This window comes from Schistocerca gregaria, chromosome 1 (assembly GCF_023897955.1).
Source record: "Schistocerca gregaria isolate iqSchGreg1 chromosome 1, iqSchGreg1.2, whole genome shotgun sequence".
NCBI lineage: Eukaryota > Metazoa > Arthropoda > Insecta > Orthoptera > Acrididae > Schistocerca > Schistocerca gregaria.
Window position 1 is genome coordinate 101,849,355 of NC_064920.1, and position 15,277 is coordinate 101,864,631.

Genomic DNA, 15,277 nt, shown 5'->3' on the forward strand with positions numbered 1-15,277 from the left:
GGACTTCAGTATCGCCTTTAAATGAGGAAAGCCTGGTCACAGGCAGGAGCCCAGTCGAAAAGGCGACCGTTTGGGACAGAAGTGAGGGGTTGAGCAACGGAGGCAGCCTGGTGTAACAACTTTAAGTAATAAGTAACCTTGCCCAAAAAGTACTTGGGACGAGGAAGGGCCTCAATGGCCGCGACGTTACGACTTGAAGGGCGAATACCATCTTTGCCTAACCAGTTAACTAAGTATTCCACTTCCAGTTGAAAAGAAACAACACTTCTCCAGCCGACAGCATGAACGTGCAGAACACACAATATGAAATAAGGCACTGAGGTTTTGCAAATGTTCCTGGTGGGGACGCCCGGTGACCAAAATGTCATCCAGATAATTCATGCAGGCAGGGATAGGCTACGTAAGCTGCTCCAGGAACCGCTGGAAAATGGCTGGCGCTGAAGAGTCACCAAATGGAATTCGCCTGTACTTGTACAATGCGAAAGGCGAGTTGATAAAATGTTCTGGTTCAAAATGGTTGGCTCTGAGCACTAAGCGACTCAACGTCTGGGGTCATAAGTCGCCTAGAACTTAGAACTAATTGAACCTAATTAGAACTAATTAAACCTAACCAACCTAAGGACATTGCACACATCCATGCCTGAGGCAGGATTCGAACCTGTGACCGCAGCGGTCGCTCGGTTCCAGACTGAAGCGCCAAGAACCGCACGGTCACTCCGGCTGGCAAATGTTCTGGGAATTGGCATCCAAGGGTAACTGGTGGTATGCCTCAGGCAGGTCGATCCTGGAAATGTACTCTCCGCGGCAAGCTTGGTGAGTAGGTCTTGTCTACTAGGGACTGAGCATTGACAGTAGCGCCCAAGTCCACAAACAGGTGAAGGGACCCATTGGTTTTGCATATGACCACCCATGGTGTTAATCAGGCACTGAATGTCACAGGCTCCAGAACGCCAGCGGCCTGAAGCCGATCAAGTTCCAGCTTGACTGTCAGCCGTAAGGCCAATGGAAGGGGTTCGGGCCTGGAAAAAGAGATACTGCGCATCCGGCCGAAGAGTGATGTGTGCCTGAAAATCGGAAGCACATCCGAGGTCCATTGCAAACAACGACGCAAAAGCGGAGCACAGATCGTCCAAGTCCTGAACAGGAACAGCCGTGGAAATGACCTTAACTTCATCGGAAATTGAAAAGCTAAACACCTGAAACGCATCCAAACCAAAAATATTCGAAGCCGACGAATGGTCGGCAACAAATAGGGTAAGGAGTTGGGGTACATGTTTGTACTACTCCTGGATGACGAACTTCCCACGACTAGGAATGGAACAGTCTCTGTAGGCGACCAAACGCTGAGAGGAAGGTGACAACTCAGGAGAGCCCAGGCAGGTATATGTCACCATATTAATTAGGGAGATGGTGGCCCCAGTGTCTACCTGAAAACTGACATCCTCAGTGAAAAGGCGGAGCATGAGGAGACTCTTCCGTGCTAATGGGACATCGTGTGGGACTACCAATTGTAGAGCATGGACGGTACCTTGAGGCCCAGGAGGGGCAGGACTGGAGCGAGTCGAGCGACTACGACAGTAAGATCGGATGTGTCCCTGCTTGTTACACGGTGTGCACGTTTTCCAGCGGTGGGGACAATCAAATCGAGAATGTGTTGTAAAGCACTGTGGGCAAGATGGAAGTGGGCCACACGGCCAGCGACTAGCGGCGACTGGAGGCGCCGATGCCATAGAGATGTCGGACAAAGAGGAGTCCTGATGGCGCTGGCCTCTGTCGGCACGGCATCGTCGCGAGGGCAGAACCCACAGGGACGCATCGATTGCCGCCACTTGCGGTCGCGCCATAAGACGCTCATTAGCCGCCTGTGAAATTTCAAAGGAGTGGACAATTCTGGGAATCTCTTCCAATTATCGACTCTCAATTCTGCAGTGCAGACCTCAGGTTCGGGAGCAAACTGAACCACCACATTCTGTATCAGGGAGTCCGCATACAAAGTCTTACACTGCTGATTCGTGCATGTAAAATAGCATCGATGGCTGAGTCCCTGCAAGTCCGTGACCGAGGAGTGATATGATTGACCAGGCTTTTTATGGTACAGGTAAAACTCCAGCGAAGAGGCGACCACATGGTAGCATTGGGAATAATAGTTCGTCAGCAAAAGGCATATCTCCTGGAAACAGAGAGCCACAGGATCGGACAACGGTGCCAACTTGCATAGAAAAAAGAACGTGTATGGGGAGGCCCAAGAAAAAACAATGACCACTGAAAGGAGTCATCCGTGATTTGAAAAGCCATGAGTTGTTGTTACAGTTGATGTAAGTATGTTTCCCAGTCTTCTTTAGTGCCTTTAAATGGTGGGAATGACGGAGGACGTGGGAGAGCATCGGACACCTGAGAACTCCGAAGCTGTTGTGGTGATGCGTCCCCGTAATCGACTTTGTCCGTTAGCAACCGCAGCATCTGTTGTAAGATGTCTACCTTGAGCTGCTGCTGCTGCATCAGCTGCTGCTGTTGCTCCAGAAGACAGGCTAACTTCGCATCCATACCAACAACTACCACCGTTTACCTCATCACCAAAATGTTGTAACTGTGACCGGAACAGTAGCGGGGTTGCCGAGAACGAAAGCGCGGCGGGACGAAACGGGAGAGGCCCACGAACAAACAAAACGAACGGGGAAGGACGGACATGAGCAACGATGGACGACCGAAGAAGACCTAACGAACAACAATAAGCAAACAGCAACGTGCTCACAAGCAAAACCTCACGAATCCACAAAGTCCACACGTACATGGAAACCAAGTAAACACACTGTCTGTAGGCGAGATGTCAATAGACTAACGTAAATATCAGACTGACAGCTGATATTTTTTCTTTGTTGTTATTTTCAAACCTTATACAAAGAGAGGCCGGCAGCGGCAATATTACACCGCTCATCGGCCACAGATAATACATAGAGAAAAAAGGAAGACATAGAAAAACAAAACATAGAGATGGACAAAAAACAGTAAACGCATGAGTAAAAAACACGGAGCTGTCCACAGGTGTAGTAAAATATAAAATACGTTCCGCACTTGTACACAAACACTGATGACTGAAATGACACATGTGAACGATGGAGCATGGGCAGTGAAACACTAAAGCACAAACATGACAGCACGCACAAGTTTCCCAGGTTCGATTCCCGGCGGGGCCAGGGATTTTCTCTGCCTCGTGATGACTGGGTGTTGTGTGATGTCCTTAGGTTAGTTAGGTTTAAGTAATTCTACGGGTCTCATGACCATAGATGTTAAGTCCCATAGTGCTCAGTGCTATTTGAACCATTTGAACATACAAAGAACTGATGGCGATGATCTGCGGCGCGCGAATGTTCACTGTACATGTATGAGTCTGGGGACCTGCCAAAGGGGAAAAGGTGAGGGATGAGGGAGGGGAGATGGTGGAGATGCCAGTGGCAGAGGAGATGAGAGGGGAAGGAAGGAAGGTAGCGGGTAGAGGAAGCCCGGAGGGAGGAGGGAGGGAGGAATAGAGGAGGGAGACAGGGGTCCCTTTGGGTTAAAACACAGGGTGTGGTTGGGGAGGATCAAAATTTTAGGAGGGGTAGATGGAGGGGATGAGGGCATCATCATGGAGGGGGAGTTGGTGGAAGCTACCTTGGGCGAGGGTATGGAGAGTGGAGAGATGGAGAGCAGGTGGGACATGGGAATACAGGCGAAGCAGCAGAGGAGGGTGGTAGAGGATGGGAGAGACAAGCGGGTGAGGGGCATCTAGTTTACGGGAGTCCGAGAAGATCGGTATCCATTCGAGGAAAAGGAGGATGTGCGGGAACGGAATAAGGTCATACAGGATCCCTTTGGGGGAGAGGAGACGGATGCGATAGGCGACGCAGAGCGCATGACGTTCTAGGATTTGAAGGGATTTGTATTAGGTAGGTGGCCGGAGATCCAGGCAGGGTGGGCGTAGCAGAGGATAGGGCCGATGAGGGATTTATAGGTGTGGAGAATAGTGGAGGAGTCCAGACCCCATGTGCGGCCAGAAAGGAGTTTGAGGAGATGGAGTCGGGAGCGTACCTTGGCTTGTATTGTCCAGATATGGGGGTCCAGGAGAGGCGACGGTCAAGGGTGACGTCAAGGAACTCGAGGGTGGGGGTAAAGGCGACAGGATGGCCATAAATGGTGATATAGAAATCGAGGAGGTAGAAGTGGTGGTTTTGCCTACAATGATCGCCTGCCCGCTGAACGAGAGGCGCTAAAGTACCTAATAGAATACGTTGCTATTGGCCGCTGGAACCACGTGCTCCACCGTGGCGCTGTCATATTATAAGCGGGCCAGGACCACACATGCAGCCACGGCTTACATCGCGACCGCTGGAGAGACCTCTAGCGGTAATCGAGGTCCATGGCATCTGGCGCGGATTCGATACCCGCGGTGTTTGGTACCAGAGCTACAAACATTTCCAGTCATCGACGCTGATTCCGCATAATGTACCGATGCAGCTGAAATCATGAGTTCCTTCCTTTTCATTTCCTTCATCTTCCCCCTCCACCTTCATTTTACATAATATGTATCAATAGCTGCTGATTCTTCGTGATGTTGATACATCAGCTGATCAGGGCTCATCCCGGTGATGTCATAAAAGCGCCAAACTTGTCCTACTAACAGCTTTTTCCCAGGGCCAATTTGTCTCTTTAATCATTCAATAGCGGACATTATCCAGAAGAACAGGCACCACATATTCACATGAATAGCGAACAAATGACATAGAAGTTGGTATTCCATCTGAATATTCATTTATTTGACTATTCTTCCATGAGTTATTACAACCTTTTATTTTCGTTTTTAAGAATGGTATCCGATGAGAGCTGTGTATGCTGTCAATTAATGGTACAAACATTATTAAAAGAACTCTTCACGCCACCGTGGTGCTAACAAAACTTGTTAAACTCGTACGGTATTTGGAGAGCATGAATTGTAAAGACCAAGAGCGCAGTGCAGCGTCTTTAAATTTAAGCAGTGCAAGCGGCAAGAGTGCCTGGCCCTGTAGCTGTGTTCTGCCCTCAGGATGAGCTTGTACCAATAACCAGGAAATTGCAGACTAATTCTGCACACGGAGGGTTCGTCCCATGTGATATCGAGACAGAGGTACTACACAGTGTTCATCGCTTCGCGCTTTATACCTGCACACTTGCACCTGACAGTTCCATAACAGTCTCCTGGGCACCACATGCCCCCTGAGGTCGATACCTTGGCCTTCATTCATTTTTCTACATTTCAATCAAATACTTTGAGCAAAGCTTCCAAAACACAATTACATTCAATGTTCGCATTTTTCTCCTTTTCAGAAACATTCCTCTTGCTATCATTAAGTTTACAGTTTACGTTCAGCTTACCACAGCCAGTGGCAGTTCTTCTTCTGCTCAAAAACAAACAGACCTACTACTTTCATTGCCTCATTTTCTAATCTGATTCCATCAGCATTATATGATTTCATTTGATCCAGAGTTTCCTACTGATCTGCTTATTTACATTTTTCATTACAAACAGAAAAGAAGACAATATGTATTCCCTCAATTCCGTTCAAATGGCGTTCCAAATCCACTGCAATCTTTTACAGTTTTACAACGCAACAGTTGTACCTGAACAATTTTTATTTCGTAAGCTTGAAGTAGTAAGTACTACTTGCATAAGCGCACTTTCAACGCACTCACACATAAGATATCAGCGATATGAACGCAGTCCTTTTACAACTTCCTAGGTACCTAGGCTCTTCTCGTCTAGTGTACTGACTACGGTCCAAAACCACTACTCAATGGTTTCTCGGAAACTACAATGTGATAATCTGTCCAAAGCCTGAATAATCACCTTTTTGCAAAGTGGACTGTTGCCAGACGTCCAAGAAGAGCATCAGTGAGTTTCTAGAAGGTACTGCCAAAGATGTGGAGCCATGTCCATCCGAATGCCGTCGCCAGCTGCCCTAGGTTCCACGCCTGAGAATCCATGACGTGAACTGCTTGATCTAGGTGGTCACACAGATTCTCGATTAGGTTTGAAATCCGGGGAGTTTGGCGGCCAAGGGAGTACGGTAATCTCAGAATGGTGCTCTTTGAACCACACATTTACACTGCAAGCTGTGTGAAACTTTCAATTCTCCTGCTGGGAGATTCCATCGTGCCAAGCAAGAACACACTGCATATAACGTTTGACATGTTCCCCAAGGATAGATCCATACTTATGTTTATTCCTTTTGCATTCCGGAACTTCGAGATCACGCACAGAATGTCACGAAAACATTACCCAGATCAAAAGGCTCTCTCCTCCACCCTAGTCCCGTCCGAAGGCTGTTACAGGGTGTTGGCTTTGAGACGTTTCACGCCGTACATATCGTACACGCAAGTGGCCATTTTTTCGAGTATAAAACGTGACTCATATATAGAGGTCATTTGTCGGTGCTCTGTGGTCATCCAACTGCGGTACTGGCGTGCAAATTCCAGCCTTCGTTGCCCATGTACGTCAGTCGGCATGGGTGAATCGAGCAGGCGCCTGCTGCCGAGACCCATATGCACTAACCTTAACTGGACGGTCGTTGAGAAGATTCTGTTGCTACCTCGTTTGTTCATTTGGGCGGTCAGTTGCACGAACATTCGCACGCACACATCTCCGCTGTTGTTCTTCAACCATCTCACCTGTGACCCTTGGTGAACAACAGTTGCCTCAGTGCCGGTTTTGGACAGTGCCATTTTGTTGTGTTAGGGTATATTTTAAGCATGGTGTCTAGCCAACAGTTTACAGAGTCAGCCGCTTTGGAAATGCTTCCACCCAAAAGCCAGTGATAGCATTCTTTTTCATGTCAGATAAATGTTCAAATGTGTTTCAATTCCTATGGGACCAAAGTGATGAGGTCATCGGTCCCTAGACTGACTCACTACTTAACTGAAACTAACTTATGCTAAGAGCAACACACACACACACACACACACACACACACCCATGCCCATGCACGAAGGAGGATTCTAACCACCGGCGGGAGGGGCCGCGCAATCGATGGCATGGCGCATCTGACCGCCCAGCCACTCTACGAGGCTGCTTGTCAGATAAATCGCTCCGTTTCCGCATTACGACAACGGCTCCATCGTTCCCCGCGTCCACCCAACAGGCTTTACATACCCTCCACTGGTCTATATGAAAGGTTTCTTACCTGATATCTACAGCGTTACAATTGTTGAACTTTATGAAAAAAATGTAAATTAGTTACAAACGGTGTCGTGCACACAGTTTATTCAAAATGTAAACGTAATTACAGATATTCGGATTTAAATTATGACATTTTCGGTGCGCCTGCCGCCACTGGCTATGACGTGGTGCAGACGAGTAGCGAAATTCTGGATGACATGCGGAGTATCTGCACATCGATGCTGCGGATGACCTCCTGAATGCCTGTTTTCAGCTGAGCAATGGGTTTGGGGCTATTGCTGTACACCTTGTCTTTAATATAGCCCCACAAAAAGGAGTCGCATATCTTCAGATCCGGAAAAGATGGCAGCTTATGCCAATTGCCGGCCGGTGTGGGCGTGCGGTTCTAGGCGCTTCAGTCTGGAACCGCGCGACCACTACGGTCGTAAGTTCAAATCCTGCCTTGGACATGGATGTGTGTGATGTCCTTAGGTTAGTTAGGTTTTTAGTAGTTCTAACTTCTAGCGGACTGATGACCTCAGATATTAAGTCCCATAGTGCTCAGAGCCATGCCAATTGCCACTGGGTACCCCAGAGCCAGAATGCTGTCCCCAAAGTGCTCCTCCTTGACATCACTCTACTGTTTCGATGGAGAAGAGATCCGTCTTGCATCAACCGCATCTTGTCGAAATCATGATGACTTTGGATAATGTGGATGAAATCATCTTCCAAAACCTTCACGTATCGTTCGGTAGTCACCGTGCCATCAAGGAATATCGCAACCATTATTCCGTGACTGGACATTGTACACCTCACAGACATGTCTACGTCTACGTGATTACTATGATATTCACAATAAAGGGCCTCACAGAGGGTTCAATGAAGCATCTTGAATCTGTCTCTCTACCGTTCCACTATCGAACTATCTGGAAATACGAGCACTTAAATTTTTCTGTGCGAGCTTTGATTCTCCTATTTAATCGTGATAATAATTTCTCCCTATCTACGTAGGTGCCAACAATATGTTTCGGCATTCGGAGGAGGAGAAAAACGGTGATTGAAACTTCATGAGAAGATCCCGTAGCAACGGAAAACGCCTTTGTTTTAATGACTTAATCTCCACGTATCATGTCTGTGGCACTATCTCCCCTGTTTCGCGATAATACAAAACGAGCCGCCCTTTTTTAAACTTTTTCGATGTCATCCGTCAGTCCCACGTGATGCGGATCCCACACCGCACATCAATACTCCAGAATAGGACGGACAAGCGTGGCGTAAGCAGTATCGTTAGTAGACCTGTTGCACCTTTCAAGTGCTCTGCAACGAATCGCAGTCTTTGGTTTACTCTACGCACAACATTATCTATTGCACCTTTCAAGTGCTCTGCCAACGAATCGCAGTCTTTGGTTTACTCTACGCACAACATTATCTGTATGGTAGTTCCAATTTAGGTTATTTTTAATTGTAATCCCTAAGTATTCAATTGAATTTACAGCCTTCAGGTTTGTGTGACTTATTGCGTAATCGGAATTTAGCAGATTTCTTTTGGTACTCATGCGGATAACTTCATACTTTTCTTTATTCAAGGTCAATTGCCACTTCTCGCAACATAGAGATATCTTATCTAAATCATTCTGCAATTCGTTTGCCTTTCAATGCGGACTCTCAGTTCCCAAAATGCGCCAATTTAGCTTATTGAAGAACCCAACCACATGAAAGTGGCCTTCGTCGCTAAACCAGACCACATTCATATCAATGTCCTTCGAGTGCGCACGCGGTTACTGGCTCCCATCATGCCCAGCGGCCAACCGTGCTGTCTGTACGTCCTAACACAAACTGTTCAGAAGTGACGACTATTTTATTTCGTGGAGTTCAATAATTGCCAACTGTGTATAAATAACATATCGTTATTATCTAGTGTTCCAACTATTTATACTGGTGCGAAACGTATGACGCATCGTAACGTTTCACCTCTCTTGCTTCCCTACTTTCATTTTCTTCCCGAGGGTCCCCCACTCTGTTGGGGAACTTGGTTGAAATCGATGGTTGCAGACCCCTCGGTTTAATTGTTCGTGTTGTTCCTCGTGTGCATTTCTTTCCCTGTGGCACTAATGGTAGTCGCAGTTGAGAATAGTAAACGTATTTTATGGGAAATACAGACTCTGCATAAGATATATATCTCAACACGGTGTAGTTTCCGTTAGATGTTATTAGTCGTTTATGTTCGCCATTTTAAAGAATAATATTTAGTCTGAAGCGTTGTCCCGAGCATTTCTTGTACAAATATTTATACATTTACATATGTACACTCCTGGAAATGGAAAAAAGAACACATTGACACCGATGTGTCAGACCCACCATACTTGCTCCGGACTATGCGAGAGGGCTGTACAAGCAATGATCACACGCACGGCACAGCGGACACACCAGGAACCGCGGTGTTGGCCGTCGAATGGCGCTAGCTGCGCAGCATTTGTGCACCGCCACCGTCAGTGTCAGCCAGTTTGCCGTGGCATACGGAGCTCCATCGCAGTCTTTAACACTGGTAGCATGCCGCGACAGCGTGGACGTGAACCGTATGTGCAGTTGACGGACTTTGAGCGAGGGCGTATAGTGGGCATGCGGGAGGCCGGGTGGACGTACCGCCGAATTGCTCAACACGTGGGGCGTGAGGTCTCCACAGTACATCGATGTTGTCGCCAGTGGTCGGCGGAAGGTGCACGTGCCCGTCGACCTAGGACCGGACCGCAGCGACGCACGGATGCACGCCAAGACTGTAGGATCCTACGCGGTGCCGTAGGGGACCGCACCGCCACTTCCCAGCAAATTAGGGACACTGTTGCTCCTGGGGTATCGGCGAGGACCATTCGCAACCGTCTCCATGAAGCTGGGCTACGGTCCCGCACACCGTTAGGCCGTCTTCCGCTCACGCCCCAACATCGTGCAGCCCGCCTCCAGTGGTGTCGCGACAGGCGTGAATGGAGGGACGAATGGAGACGTGTCGTCTTCAGCGATGAGAGTCGCTTCTGCCTTGGTGCCAATGATGGTCGTATGCGTGTTTGGCGCCGTGCAGGTGAGCGCCACAATCAGGACTGCATACGACCGAGGCACACAGGGCCAACACCCGGCATCATGGTGTGGGGAGCGATCTCCTACACTGGCCGTACACCTCTGGTGATCGTCGAGGGGACACTGAATAGTGCACGGTACATCCAAACCGTCATCGAACCCATCGTTCTACCATTCTTAGACCGGCAAGGGAACTTCCTCTTCCAACAGGACAATGCACGTCCGCATGTATCTCGTGCCACCCAACGTGCTCTAGAAGGTGTAAGTCAACTACACTTTTCAGCAAGATCTCCGGATCTGTCCCCCATTGAGCTTGTTTGGGACTGGATGAAGCGTCGTCTCACGCGGTCTGCACGTCCAGCACGAACGCTGGTCCAACTGAGGTGCCAGGTGGAAATGGCATGGCAAGCCGTTCCACAGGACTACATCCAGCATCTCTACGATCGCCTCCATTGGAGAATAGCACCCTGCGTTACTGCGAAAGGTAGATATACACTGTACTAGTGCCGACATTGTGCATGCTCTGTTGCCTGTGTCTATGGGCCTGTGGTTCTGTCAGTGTGATCATGTGATGTATCTGACCCCAGTAATGTGTCAATAAAGTTTCCCCTTCCTGGGACAATGAATTCACGGTGTTCTTATTTCAATTTCCAGGAGTGTATTTATCCTGAGAAAGAGATATTCTCTATTTATTACATTAATAGAGACAACCTTCGTTGCCATTATCAAGGATTAACAATGAGCCAGTCTACGTACGACGTCTTGAACACATGTGCTACTAGCATAACTCATTTCAGATTACTGCTTCACTGGTTTCTGAAAACACCCGCGGTTTTCTCACACCATCGTGGATAAAATAATAAATTATAGACGTCTCACTGTTTCTCGACGTTTCTCTGTGGATTTCTTTTACGTTCTCCGACAATGAAAGAAGTGAACGTACCTTATGTGTCTGACGAAATAATATTCAACTGTGTGTTGCAGGTGCGTATTGGTTACCTGCTGCGCATAAAATTTCTGAGTCCCGAACACGAGCGCTTCTTCATGGGCGCTGTGCGTGAGACCGTGGACTACAGGAAGAAGAATGGCGTCGTCAGGAACGATTTCGTCAACCTGCTGCTTCAGCTGCAGGAGAAGGGGCAGGTCGATCCCGACCACGACGGTTCTGACAAGGACACAAAGGTTTCTCACTCACCGGACACCGACTTCAGTAAGTACACACATTCCACTAACAACGTGCAGCACGGTCTGCAGAAAGATGACTTTTCTTCCTATAAAAACGGTTAATCAGATTGGAAAAGTGCTCAGGTCATCCCAGTTTTCAAGAAGGACGTGGAACAGATGTGCAAAACTATAGACCTTTATCTCTAACGGCGATCAGTTGTAGAATTTTGTAACACGTATTATGTTCGAGTATAATGACTTTTCTGGAGACTAGAAATCTATTCAGTAGAAATCAGCATGGGTTTCTGTTGTGTTCATAGTTCCGCGTAGTCAGCGCGTACACAACTTTCCCACTAGAGCGCGCCCCACTAAGCACAACAGCGCAGGCGCAGCGCTCGTCCGTCCCCGCACTACGAGATGGCGCTACCTTACAGACGGACCAAATTCTGCTTCCGCCGATCCGCGTATTAATATGTAACGAAGCCAATGAGACTGCACTAACGAGGAACCTTTTCTCCTCGTGGATCACACTCGCGCAGTGATACATGAACGCGCGAGGTATTATAACGAGTGTACAGACCTCCGATTAGTCAGTCTGCATTAGTCAGCATTAGTCTGTAGTCAAGTTTCAGTCCAGTTTGCATGTCATCATTAGTCTGTAGTCAAGTTTCAGTCTGCGCCTAATAAGATTACCATATTCCTGTACATAGCCATGAAGATAAATGTGTAGACACTTTTGTCAAGTATCAGAGATATGTGAGAATAAGATTAACGTAACAAGACCAAAGGAACATCAGATTGTCAATTGTAAATAGCATCCTGAACCAAGTTAAGTTATTTTTATGATTGTTATTATTTTAATAAATGTGTGTGAAAATTAATCAAGTTCTGTTTAAAGTTGGTCACCGTCAATCTGCTACTCTAAGCGTGCAAGTGGCATTTCTATCGTCTGACCTAACGGCAGAAGATAAACACGCCATGATAAGACCACGAGACATATTGCTGACACTCGCCTACTTCGTTAGAGCGACAAGTCAAATAATCTGATGGTGTGTGTACCGAACGTCTTACAGTACGCACACCACACTTTCGAAAAAGACGATCGTGTGAAACCCAGCTCGCCCTATTTGTCCGCGAGACTCAGAGGGCCATAGACACGGGTTCCCAGGTAGATGCCGTGTTTCTTAACTTCCGCAAGGCGTTCGATACAGTTTCCCACAGTCGTTTGATGAACAAAGTAAGAGCATATGGACTATCAGACCAATTGTATGATTGGATTGGAGAGTTCCTAAATACCAGAAAGCAGCATGTCATTCTCAATGGAGAGTAAGAGTGATTTCGGTTGTGCCGCAGGGGAGTGTCGTGGGACCGTTGCTGTTCACAATATATATAAATGACCTTGTGGATAACATCGGAAGTTCACTGAGCCTTTTTGTTGATGATGCTGTAGTATATCGAGAGGTTGTAACAATGAAAAATAGTACTGAAATGCAGGAGGATCTGCAACGAATTGACTCATGGTGCGCGGAATGGCAATTAAATTTCAATGGAGACAAGTGTAATGTGCTGCGAATACATATAAAGAAATATCCTTTGTCATTTAGCTACAATATAGCAGGTCAGCAACTGGAAACAATTAATTCCATAAATTATCTCAGAGTGGGCATTAGGAGTGTTTTAAAATGGAATTATATATAAAATTCATCGTCGATAAAGCAGACGCCAGAATGAGATTCATTAGAAGAATCCTGAGGAAATGCAATCCAAAAACAAAGGAAGTAGTTACAACACTTGTTCGTCCACTCCTTGAGTGCTGCTCACCGGTGTGAGATCCGTACCAGATAGGGTTGATAGAAGAGATAGAGAAGATCCAACGGAGAGCAGCGCGCTTCGTTACAGGTCCAGAGACAGACGCTGTAGGAGAGGGCATTTTGGATCGCCCTGTGCTTTACTGTCAAAGTTCTGAGACAGTGCGTTTCTGCGAAAGTCAACCCATCAATTCTTTTCTTCTACCTGTGTCTCACGAAAAGGCTTTGAAGGTAAAAGTAGATTGATGGAATCTCACACTTCTTCCAGCGAACGATTTACGACTGAAACAAGACAACGTAGAAGCATCAATGATGCACGAAGTACCTTACACCATAAGGTCGCTTGCTGAGTATAGATATAAATGTAGAGGGACTGGCAGCTGCCTCTCAAAGTAAACATATATATTGTGCTTCAATAGACAGTAAGGCCGATTAATTATTGCATGGATATAAGATTATAGAACATTCAATAGAAGCTAGGACTGTTCACATTTTTAAAAATATAGGTATTCCGGTGTATCGATATTTAAAAATTTCATTACCGTCCCTAGATGTACCGAAGGAAATTATCGATATATAGACGGTAAAGCTACCCACGTGCTTGCCTATAAAAATATCGGCTGCACATTGTAAATATACTGCCGGGTTTAGAAAGCTGTATTTAAGCACTGATTTATTATCAGATATTCTTTACATCAACAAGCTAGCACCCTACCTATCCTCCTTAGAGCAATAATTCAAAGGAAAACTACACACGTTCACTCTTGGAAATAATCACTTTGGTAGTAATTGTAATTGCATATACCAGTAAGTGGCGTTAGGTGGCGTAATAGAAGGTGTCCGATGGGTCCTTCTTTCGGTATCGTGACATATCGGATTTGTATGGAAGACTTCATGTCGACTTCCCTGTTTTATATTTCCGCTAACGCCAGCAACCTAACAGCTGGAGGAGAGTCAAACTTGCTTGGCGAAGTTAATCGTTGCAGTTTCTGTTGGTAGCGCCGAGTGTCGATTACTCCAGAATTTCCTCTCGCACGTATTCGTCTACCATACAGACCAATTTTCTCATTTATATTTTTTTTGTTCGTCATTTTCAGCAACTGTTTTTGAAGAATTCCGATGTGAAGAAATAGCAGATGTGCTATTTCTTGACATAGGAAATCTTGCTATTCCTTTAACATCCTCACTCCTCCCCCCCCCCCCCCCACCCCCTGAACCCCTTCAGTGCACATATACTTCATTCACACAGTCAGAGAGACAGACTGCACTTGGTGAAACCTCAAGAAGTAGTAAGACCCCTTCACACATTGAAAGTTAATTATGTTCTACTACAGTTCCAAAAGAACAATTTCATATATTTACCAGAAACTGTGAAAAAAGTATAATATAAAATAAAATTATTGGCACTTGATGTTGCCATTTTGATATCGATATACAGTGTACAACATTGCTTGTACAAAAATCGATATTTTCACGTGTGATCTCGATATATCGATAAATCGTCATTATATCTGCAATACTACTGCAATGAGTCACATCGACAAAATATCAGTGAGTATGCGTATGACATAAAACTAATTGTAGGTATGACAGATGCCATACTGAGATTCATTGGGAGAATAGAGAGAAAATGTGTCCCACTCATAACAGAGGTAGCTTATAAAACCTTCGTTCTACCAGTATTTGAAAATTGCTCGTCATTCTGGGATCCGTACCAGATAGGGTTGAGACAGAAAATTAGAAGAGATCCAAGGACTAGCAGCACGTTTCGTTAGAGGTTAGTTTAGTAAACGCGAAAGCGTCACGGAGATGCTCAGTCAACTCCACTGGGAGATACTTCAAGAAAGACGCTCTGAATCACGTTGTGGTTTGCTGTAAAACGTCAAAAACTGACGGTCCTCGTCTGGATATTTCAAAGAAAGTTCGTGGACGTTAGATTGGAGAGACTCTAGCTTATATGAAGGCTTACTATTAATCGCCCTTTCCGCGAACAGTTCAGATTGGAAAATATCGGAATGATACTGATACACGAAGTACTTTCTTAAACACACCATAAAGTGGCTTGAAT

General features: G+C 46.3%; 1 pseudogene; it reads left to right on the forward strand.

Annotated features, from left to right (window-relative positions):
• Positions 1 to 15,277, forward strand: part of LOC126278358 (probable cytochrome P450 6a13) — a 56,502-nt pseudogene that overhangs the window by 26,248 nt on the left and 14,977 nt on the right.